Here is a 9,285-nt window from a genome sequence, read left to right as displayed (position 1 = left end):
ACTTTATCCTTACTCATTATTATGTCATAACTTTAATATATCAATATTCTCAAGATTTTTTAGCATTAGACATTGAACAGAGCTTTGCTCATTGTTAAAGCCTGTACAGTGACCTATAGTTGTTAATGTTTGTGTCATTTAGTCTCTTGTGCATAGTTGTCTCATTGGCAAACAAACCACATCTTCTTTTTATTTGAAAGACCTTACAGCTTAGACTTTCTTCTATCAATTTTTTTATTGGTTTTTTTTATGCATCACCAGCTTAATACAACCTCTTATGCACATATACCCCTACAGCACAGTCCGTTATAAAAGGTCCTGAAATGATATAAAAAAAGAAGATGTGGTTTGATTGCTTTGTGAATGATACAACTCTTCACAAGAGACCAAATGACACAGAAATAAACAATTATAGGTCACTGTACATATTTATCAATATTAATAGAGAGATAGTAGATAGAAAAAATAAAATATTTGATCTATTAATGAAATTGCTTTGTTTTGATATGTGTTTGTGATGGAGAAATATTAATTGGATATAAAACCCTGGTTAAGGTAACAGTAACATTACATAAATGGGTTATTTCTAAGAGTTTATGAAAATTTACATGCAACCAGAGTATGAGGAACTGAATGTAAACACTGATAAAAAAAAACATATCTTTGACTGTTATACTTATTGAGAAATAGCAAACTGAATATCTGTAAAATGGTAATGCAAATGTGTAAAATATAAATAAATATTGTAAAAGTCACAATTTTGACTTCAAATATCAAGAAAAATCTGTGGCATGATTTTTTGTTCAGCCTGTGACTTTTATCACAGAAAGCTCGACATTGGGATTATGATCTGATGGCGGTGGTGTTAACTAACTTCATTAGAGCTTTATATTTTAGAAGGTGAAAGACCTGTCCAGAGGATTCATTCTTTGTCTATAGATGCCTAATGATACAAAGTTTCCATCTGTTACATGTCCATTGTCCCTGACCTCATTTTCATGGTCAGTGACTACTTGAAAAAAGGGAAGATTTTTTGTAATTTTAATTTCTCTTTAATTTTTTAGTAATAGGATAACTACATTTTGTATGTATGCACCTTGCAAGGTCCATATGCCAATCAGACAGTTTTCACTTGACCTCCACCTCAATTCATGGATCAGTGAACAAGGTTAAGTTTGGTGGTCTAGCCCATATCTCAGATACTATAAGCAAAAAGACTACTATATTTTCGTGTATGGATAAATTGTAATGTGTACATATCCAACAAGCAAGTGTCATCTGACCTTAACCTCATCTTTTCATGGTTCAGAAATAATAGTTAAGTTTTTAAGTTTTTGCTGGTTTTTTTTTTCCTTCTAATTATACTATTTTCACCTAGACCTCATTTTCATTGTTCATTACTCAAACCTAAGTTTTTGTGTTTTAGTCTGTTTTTCTCAAACTATAAGCAATAGGTCAACTATAATTGTTGTATGAAAGGATTGTAAACTGTACATGTCTGACCTTGACCTCATTTTCATGGTTCATTGGTCAATATTAATTTATCTTGGTTAAGTCTGTTTCTTAGAAACTAAGCAATAGGTCAACTTAATTTAGTGTATTGAATGATTGTAAGTTGTACATGTATTTTTCGTTTGGTTTATATGACCTTGACCTCATTTGCTTGGATCATGTTAAGTTTATGTGATAGTTGTAGTAAAGCTTTTGTTTATGACTTTCAACATAATATGAATTGTTAGTAAAGAAGGTGGGATATTTTAGCATGTGCACACTTGTCTTTAAAAATTATGATATGGTAACTAAAATTTCTATTTTAGAGATTTGAAATTTAAAGGGGTCACTGAATTCATATAGCATGGAAAAAGTGCTGCAAAAGTTATAATTATTGTGACACCCCTTCTCAAATTGTGTTTTGTTTAGCTTAAACAAATGACCCTTGAATGATCCATACTGCTAAAACTAATTTGATGATGTCACCCTCTATTAATTTCATATATTCGTAAAACAAAAATATATTTTTTTTAAAAGGGCAATTAAAAATTAGTTTGTTCTATATTGGTTTGCAATATTGACCAGCATCTTATATATTTGTACTTATTTATATAGAATATTTAATTATCTATACCTCATGATTGGAAGTATAAAAGTTACATATATAAACATTTATTCACAGGCACATATACATGCCGTATTCAATGATTTGTGTGCAAAAATTCACAAAATGCTGTGAGCCTGGTTGTCTACTAACTTGATATCTCAATTGTTTGCATAAGTAATTTGTAATTTAAATTATAGTACTTGATACATTACTTGTTTTTGAAGTGATTTGTAATTAAAATAAATAGATGCAAGTAAATATTCCTCATTGTTTTATTTATAATCTCAAAATTTTTTATTTTTATGTAGAACAACATTTTGAAAATATTTATAAATTTGTATGATTATGCATCAAGTGACTTTACTCACATTATCACATCATAATATTATTGTGTTGTCCTAAGTACCACATTTTATCTTCATAATAAGTTGATTTCAGTACAATTTATTTTAAAAAAAGTGCACTCTGATTGTATAAAATTAAATGTAGTCATTCTGGTTCAAAATTTAAGACTTTTACAAAAATCTTCTCCTCTGAAACTACTGGACCAAATTAAACCAAACTTGGCCACAATCATCATTGGGGTATCTAATTTAACAAATGTGTCCGGTGACCCGGCCAACCAACCAAGATGGCCGCCATGGCTAAAAATAGAACATAGGGGTAAAATGCAGTTTTTGGCTTATAACTCTGAAACCAAAGCATTTAGAGCAAATCTGACAGTGGGTAAAATTGTTCATCAGGTCAAGATCTATCTGCCCTGAAATTTTCAGATGAATCGGACAATCTGTTGTTGGGTTGCTGCCCCTAAATTGGTAATTTTAAGGAAATTTTACTGTTTTTGGTTATTATCTTGAATATTATTATAGATAAAGATAAACTGTAAACAGCAATAATGTTCAGCAAAGTAAGATCTACAAATAAGTCAACATGACCAAAATTGCCAGTTGACCCATTAAGGAGTTATTGCCCTAGTTTATAGTCAATTTTTAACCATTTTTCTAAAATTTTAGTATTCTTTTAAAAAATCTTCTCTGAATTTACTGGGCCAAATTTAACCAAACTTGGCCACTATCATCATTTGGGTATCTAGTTTTTAAAATGTGTGGCGTGACCCTGCCAACCAACCAAGATGGCCGCCATGGCTAAAAATAGTACATAGGGGCAAAATGTAGATTTTGGCTTATATATCTGAAACCAAAGCATTTAGAGCAAATCTGACAGATGATAAATTGTTTATCAGGTCAAGATCTATCTGCCCTGAAATTTTCAGACAAAACAGACAACCTGTTGTTGGGTTGCTGTCCCAGAATTAATAATTTTAAGGAAATTTTGCAGTTTTTGGTTGTTATTTTGAATATTATAATAGATAAAGATGAACTGTAAACAGCAATAATGTTCAGCAAAGTATGATCTTCAAATAAGTCAACATGACCAAAATTCTCAGTTCACCCCTTAAGGAGTTATTGCCCTTTATAGTCATTTTTTAACAATTTTCATAAATTTTTGTAAATTTTTAGGATGTATTTTCCACTGTAATTACTTGGCCAAGTTCATTATAGATAGAGATAATTGTAGCAAGAAGAATGTCCAGTAAAGTAAGATCTACAAACACATCATGATCACAAAAACACAATTTTGTCATGAATTTATCTGTGTCCATTGTTTAATATGCACATAGACCAAGGTGAGCGACACAGGCTCTTGAGAGCCTCTAGTTTTTGGATGATAAATGCATTTGAATTGGGACATATAGTTGGAACACACACACACCCTTTTGTCCTGGGTTGGGAACCCCCCCTTTTTATACGCCCGTCAAAATTTTGACGGGACGTATTATGGTATACAAATGTCTGGTGTCCGTCCGTCTGTCTGTCCGGCGTAAACATGTCGCACTGTAACTGGAGAACGACTTATCTAAATTTCATGAAACTTAATATAGTAGATTTTTTTTATAGTCAAATGATCTGTATACTTTTTGGTGAAAATAAGATTTAAACTTTTTGAGTTACGGCAACTAAAACAGGGTGGTTTTTTTTCAAATGTCGCACCGTATCTCAAAAACGATTCTTGATTATTGCTTAAAACTTTACACACTTCTTAGTTATATTAATCTTAATATCTGTATACTTTTTGGTGATGATTCAAAATTTCATTTTTGAGTTATTGGGTATTTTGTAAAAAAGGGGGAGGGTTTTGTACATGTCGTGCCATATCTCAATAACGATTTATGATTATTGCTTAAAACTTTACACACTTCTTTGTTATATTAATCTAAAGATCTGTATACTTTTTGGTGATGATTCAAAATTTCATTTTTGAGTTATTGAGTATTTTGTAAAAAAGGGGGAGGGGGTTTTTACATGTCGTGCCGTATCTCAAAAACGCTTTATGATTATTGCTTAAAATTTACACACTTCTTTGTTATATTAATCTAAAGGTCTGTATACTTTTTGGTGATGACTCAAAATTTTATTTTTGAGTTATTGAGTGTTTTGTAAAAAAGGGGAGGGGGTTATTGAGTGTTTTGTAAAAAAGGGGAGGGTTTTTATACGCCTGTCAAAATTTTGACGGGACGTATTATGGTATACAAATGTCCGGTGTCCGTCTGTCTGTCCGCCTTAAACATGTCGCACCGTAACTTGAGAACGACTTATCCAAATTTCATGAAACTTAATATAGTTGTTTCTTATGATGGTCAAATGATCTGTATACTTTTTGGTGAAAATAAGATTTAAACTTTTTGAGTTACGGCACTTTATAACTAAAACAGGGGTGTGTTTTTTTTTCACATGTCGCACTGTATCTCAAAAGCGATTCTTGATTATGACTAAAAACTTTAAACACTTCTTAGTTATATTAATCTCAATATCTGTATACTTTTTGGTGATGATTCAAAATTTCATTTTTGAGTTATTGAGTATTTTGTAAAAAAGGGGGAGGTTTTTTTTACATGTCGCGCCATATCTCAAAAACTATTTATGATTTTTGCTTAAAACTTTACACATGTCTTTGTTATATTAATCTCAATATCTGTATACTTTTTGGTGATGATTCAAAATTTCATTTTTGAGTTATTAGTATTTTGTAAAAAAGGGGGAGGTTTTTTTTTTTACATGTTGTGCCGTATCTCAAAAACGATTTATGATTATTGCTTAAAACTTTACACACTTCTGTGTTCTATTAATCTAAAGATCTGTATACTTTTTGGTGATTATTCAAAATTTTATTTTTGAGTTATTGAGTATTTTGTAAAACAGGGGAGGGTTTTTTACATGTCGCGCCGTATCTCAAAAATAAGTTATGATTATTGCTTAAAACTTTACACACTTCTTTGATATATTAATCTAAAGATCTGCATACTTTTTGGTTTTGATTCAAAATTTTATTTTGGTAATATTTAGTTTTTGTAAAAAAAAACAGGGTGGGGGTTTCACATGTCCCGCCGTGTCTCTAAAACAATATATGGTTATTGCTTAAAACTTTCTCATAAACTATTTATGATTATTGCATAAGACTTCCACATAAGACGTCGGGCGTATCATGTGCTCATGGTGCAGCTGTTTATTTTTACATGTTGTGCCGTATCTCAAAAACGATTTATGATTATTGCTTAAAACTTTACACACTTCTGTGTTCTATTAATCTAAAGATCTGTATACTTTTTGGTGATTATTCAAAATTTTATTTTTGAGTTATTGAGTATTTTGTAAAACAGGGGAGGGTTTTTTACATGTCGCGCCGTATCTCAAAAATAAGTTATGATTATTGCTTAAAACTTTACACACTTCTTTGATATATTAATCTAAAGATCTGCATACTTTTTGGTTTTGATTCAAAATTTTATTTTGGTAATATTTAGTTTTTGTAAAAAAAAACAGGGTGGGGGTTTCACATGTCCCGCCGTGTCTCTAAAACAATATATGGTTATTGCTTAAAACTTTCTCATAAACTATTTATGATTATTGCATAAGACTTCCACATAAGACGTCGGGCGTATCATGTGCTCATGGTGCAGCTGTTTATTTTTACATGTCGCGCCGTATCTCAAAAACAATTTATGATTATTGCTTGAAACTGTACACACTTCTTTGTTATATTAATCTAAAGATCTGTATACTTTTTTGGTTTGATTCAAAATTTTATTTTAGTGATATTTGTAAAAAAAAAACACAGGGTGAGAGGGGGGGGGGGGGGGGGGGTTCACATGTCCCGCCGTGTCTCAAAAGCAATAAATGGTAATTGCTTAAAACTTTCTCAGAAACTATTTATGATTATTGCATAAAACTTCCACACAAGACGTCGGGCGTATCATGTGCTAATGGCGCAGCTGTTTATTAGCTCACCTGGCCCAAACGGCCAAGTGAGCTTTTCTCATCACTTGGCATCCGTCGTCCGTCGTCGTCGTTGTCCGTCGTCGTCACTAACTTTTACAAAAATCTTCACCTCTGAAACTACTAGGCCAAATTTAACCAAACGTGGCCACAATCATCATTGGGGTATCTAATTTAAAAAATGTGTCCGGGGACCTGGCCAACCAACCAAGATAGCCGCCATGGCTAAAGATATAACATAGGGGTAACATGTAGATTTGGCCTATAACTCTGAAACCAAAACATTTAGATCAATGTGGTAAAATTGTTTATCAGGTGTCAAGATCTATCTGCACTGAAATTTTCAGATGAATCGGACAACCGGTTGCTGAATTGGTAATTTTAAGGAAATTTTGCCGTTTTTGGTTATTATCTTGAATTTTATTATAGATAGAGATAAACTGTAAACAGCAATAATGTTCAGCAAAGTAAGATCTACAAATAAGTCAACATGACCAAAATGGTCAGTTGACCACTTAAGGAGTTATTGCCCTTTATAGTATTTTTTTACCAATTTTTCGTACATTTTTGTAATCTTTTACAAAAATCTTCTCCTCTGAAACTACTGGGTCAAATTTAACAAAATTTATCCACAATCATTATTAGGGTATCTAGTTTAAAAAATGTGTGCTGTGACCTAGCCAACCAATCAAGATGGCCACCATGGTTAAAAATAGAACATAGGGGTAAAATGTAGATTTTGGCTTATAACTCTGAAACCAAAGCGATTAAGTGCAAATCTGGCGGGGTTTATTTGTTTATCAGGTCAATATATATCTGCTATGATATTTTCAGATGAATTGAACAACTGGTTGTTGGGTTGCTGCCCCTAAATCGGTAACTTTTAAAGAAATTTTCGGTTTTTGGTTATTATCTTGAATACTATTATAGATGGAGACAACTCAAACTGTAAACAGCAATATTGTTCAGAAAAGTAAGATCTCATAATAAGTCAACATGACTGCAATGGTCAGTTGACCCCTTAAGGAGTTATTGCCCTTTATAGTCAGTTTTATACAATTTTCATTAATTTGGTAAATTTTTGTAAATTTTTACAAAATATTTTCCTCTGTATCTAAAGGGCCAAGTAAAGGGTCAAGTCTATACAATATAATGTTCAGCAAAGTAAGATCTACAAATAAGTCAACATGACCAAAATTCTCAGTTTACCCCTTAAGGAGTTATTGCCCCTTATAGTCATTTTTTAACAATTTTCATAAATTTTTGTAAATTTTTAGGATATATTTTCCACTGTAATTACTGGGCCAAGTTCATTATAGATAGTGAAAATTGTAACTATCAAACACATCACCATCACCAAAACACAATTTTGTCATGAATCCATCTGTGTCCTTTGTTTAATATGCACATAGACTAAGGTGAGCGACACAGGCTCTTTAGAGCCTCTAGTTTAAATGGCTGGATCTGCCCCTGAAACCCGCCCATTTTCTGAATATTATCTCTAGAATTGTAACTAAAACTTTTGACAGAATTATAGCTAAATGTCTAGGACCAGTAATTGTATAAATGGATGGATTCATCTACTTTTAAAAGGGGTTCCAACCGTATGTCCTAATTCAAATCATTGATAGTAAAAAAAAGGGGGGGGGGGGGGGTTCCCACTCCTAGACCATCTCCCCTTTGATCCACCACTGATTAAGTTTTCTTTTCCCAGTAGAATTTGAAATTGTGTTTTGGTGATGGTGATGTGTTTGCTAGTTACAATTTTCACTATCTATAATGAACTTGGCTTTATATTATTATATTATTTAAAGCAAACAAATACAGGCAGATCCTAGTCAATTTACATATACATGTAATAGAAAGTTTTAATAAAGCTAATCTACTTTTGACCTAAAAACGTGTTTGAATTTCATTTCAACAATCAAACATTTATAAAATATATCAAAGGTTTATAATTTTAAGAAAAGATGATATAGTGATCAAAACAATTTTGAAAAGAATAAGTTAACACTAGAATGATTTATGCTTTGATATTGACATCAAAGCAGGGAACCTATGCTCCAGTTTCCATAATCATTTTAAGAACTCACAAAATACCAAATAACCGTAATGACAGTCCTATCTGTTTTCGGCTAATGTAACAATGAGTGAGCAGGTGAAATATTGATTTACCAAAATCTTATAATATTTGTTATAACATTTTGTGTTCATTTGTCATTAATTAAAAGGAGAAGTCTAAGTTTAAAGCAGACCCCTCGCAAGGCCGTAACTACCCTTGAGGCAAGTGAGGCAACTGCCTCACTAAAATTTCGACACTGATTATTTTTTTTATACATAATATATATAAATATAATACTCATTTGTTGTTCTGTCTCAACCTTAATTGCTATAACTTGTCATCATTCCTTTTAAACTATTCTTCCTGGATATAACTCAGCATCTCGACGGGTGATGTTTCTCGATTACATTAACCTAGTAACGATAATCATTATGGATCTCATCTTTAGTTAAAAACAGGCTCTTGCAGAAAAATGAAAAGCGACACTGAAGGTAAAGAAGGAATAACTTTAGTAAACTAGTTTTTTTTGTGAACAGAGTCTGAGTACTACATATAACTTCATAAGAACAATCCAAAAACGATAAGTAGACTGACAAATCAAGTACTGTTCTTCGGAAGGGGGCAGTCCTGTCTGCGTATTAATTTCTCCGTTTCACCAACTTTTTACATATCAAGTACTGGGCATCGCAAGGGGGCAGTCCTATCTGCGTATTTTTTTCACGAACTTTAATCTTTCTCTTTACAGATAAATAAAATATAAATAATATGAAACATGAATGCATGGATTAGTT

The sequence above is a fragment of the Mytilus edulis genome, chromosome 8, assembly GCF_963676685.1.
Source record: "Mytilus edulis chromosome 8, xbMytEdul2.2, whole genome shotgun sequence".
In the NCBI taxonomy this organism is placed as follows: domain Eukaryota; kingdom Metazoa; phylum Mollusca; class Bivalvia; order Mytilida; family Mytilidae; genus Mytilus; species Mytilus edulis.
Note: the sequence above shows the minus strand (reverse complement) of the source record.